Source organism: Xylocopa sonorina, chromosome 4 (assembly GCF_050948175.1).
Source record: "Xylocopa sonorina isolate GNS202 chromosome 4, iyXylSono1_principal, whole genome shotgun sequence".
NCBI classification, from domain to species: domain Eukaryota; kingdom Metazoa; phylum Arthropoda; class Insecta; order Hymenoptera; family Apidae; genus Xylocopa; species Xylocopa sonorina.
In genome coordinates, this window is record NC_135196.1 from 13,018,066 (window position 1) to 13,020,290 (window position 2,225).

The 2,225-nt window shown below is 37.4% G+C and overlaps 1 non-coding gene across 1 annotated transcript; it reads right to left on the reverse strand.

The window, feature by feature from the left end:
• Window positions 1-498: 498 nt before the first annotated feature.
• Trnal-uaa (transfer RNA leucine (anticodon UAA)) lies at window positions 499-581 on the reverse strand. Its single transcript has one exon. It is a non-coding gene; the product is annotated as a tRNA-Leu (tRNA).
• Between the last annotated feature and the right edge of the window lie 1,644 nt (window positions 582-2,225).

The following is a 2,225-nucleotide window of genomic DNA, read 5'->3' on the forward strand; positions in this document are numbered from 1 at the left end:
TCCGAGCGGTGAACGATTGTCGAAACGCGTCTGTGTATAGTATACTGGAACCTGTGTCATCGCTCAGGGCGGCGACGGAATTTCGAAAGTGACACCGAGGAACGTTACAAACAGACGAGTTCTGATATGTAATGGTTGGGGAACGTTGAAATGGTAGGAACGGGAAATGTGCAAATGGCAGGTTTCTCGTTTCGGATGGATTCTTGTTTGAGGCAACGTTGGAATCACGGAGGAGAAGGACGGATTAATTTGCATCCATTTAGATTCAAAAACAAATCTGATAAATTCCAGCGATTACAGAGTTAAAAGGATTCTTTCGCGATTCGTTTAAAGACCCTGTAAAAGGAAACAACCCCGCTTTACAACCCTTGAAGGGTTGACGTGTAATTTATCTTGAATCATATCTTGTGTAGTATTTGTATATAATTATAATTGGTGTACGTTAAGCGCATTAATTTAGTTTTCAACGCAAATTAATTCATCAAAAAATATTAAATTTGCTAAGTGTGGGGTTCGAACCCACGCTCCCAGAGGGAACCAGAACTTAAGTCTGGCGCCTTAGACCGCTCGGCCAACCTAGCAGTTGTTCGACGGGAAATAATTGTTTCTACAATTTGTACATTGTTCAAACTTTATATTCGTATAAATATTTAAACACAATAATGCAAAAATAATTAAGTTAACGAAGAAGAGACAGTATCCTTGCAATACCAATCGTCTCCCGAATTACTTAAGCCTTCCATTTCCTTCATTTTACTGGAACAAGACATCTTCGCCTTTGCAACAATAAAATTAACTTAAAATAGTAATTACACAAGCGATGCGTTAAAAATCTACATTAATTATTATTCGAATCTCTGTAAGCATCATTGTATATTTTCAGATACCGTAATTTGCATCTTATGAGAGGCAGCCGTTCGAAAATGGAGAACGGTCGCACACGAGGTTGTATCCTTCGAAATGAAGCTCGACACGTGCATCAAATCGAACCATTCGACACGACTACGGCGGAATTAAATAACACTTAAATTATACACGACACCGTTTCCAGAGAGGCGAGGTATCGCAAAAAAAGGAGCACACGAAAACGTGTCCACGTGAACTGTTTGTTCAATGATACAATCTTGGCTTTCATTGCAATGCGCCTCCATTATTTCGAATTGAATGATACATAAATGCATTTCATGTATTTTCGAGCGGGTCTGCTTTAATTCGAGTTTGTTGTCATTTGAGTATTGCAGAACGAGCCAAGAAAGAGAAGAAAGTCGAGAAAGCATATAAGCCTCTTGAATTGTTTAAAACAAAATGGAAGAAAATATCGAATGAGTTTATTAAATAATCATTCTTCTCATCGTTAAATAAAATCAGAATGCAATGTATTAGCGTCTCAGAAAATATTACGCAATTTTGGTCGTTAAATTGTTTAACAAAAAGTAGTAAAGTGGATGTTTCATTCAAAAACAGGTCACCCAAATATCTCCTTCAGTTACGATGACACAAGGAATATTTCATACATAGTTTAATCTTTCCAAAGAATTTTAAACAACTTCTTTATCTGTTTTTTTTTATGTTAGCTACTTTTTATTCAACGTTCCAAAAGAAAATACGCGCTATGAATTTCGCGAGCCCGAAAGCATTGCCATGTTATACAAGGAACTACATTCCTGCGACTTAACATTTTAAATCTTTATACAAAGTGTTCGATCAACTTTGCGAATTATTTTAATAGGCGACCTTAATAACTAAAATAAGTCGAAAATTAGGGATAACAAAATTACATTTGAGCAACTCATTTGGCAATTGGGTCAACGATGTTATCTGCATTTCTACATGCGTTGTAGCTACATTGTAGCAGTCGAAGTGACGTTAATTTTAGAATTTTGTAATCGACGCTATGCGGCATTTTCATGACGTTGGGACGCGTGTCTGGCCAAAGTTCAAACGAAAACTCGATTTTAACGAAGCGCCGCTAATAAATACGTCGTTGCGAGACAACGTAATTGTTAGCCAAGCGGCTTCAAATGATGCATTTCACCGTTTTCTAACGCTGTCCCTCCTATAAATCAATGAGCCCACTATCCGAACGTCGCTTAAGAATTTAATCCATTTTTCGCCGGGATGTTGGTTGAAATCCAAGGGGCTACGAAATTTGTCCTAAATCTTGTTCAACACTTTATGTGTCTAAATAATCGACAAACGTCTGCGACTCCCATTACATAGAATTC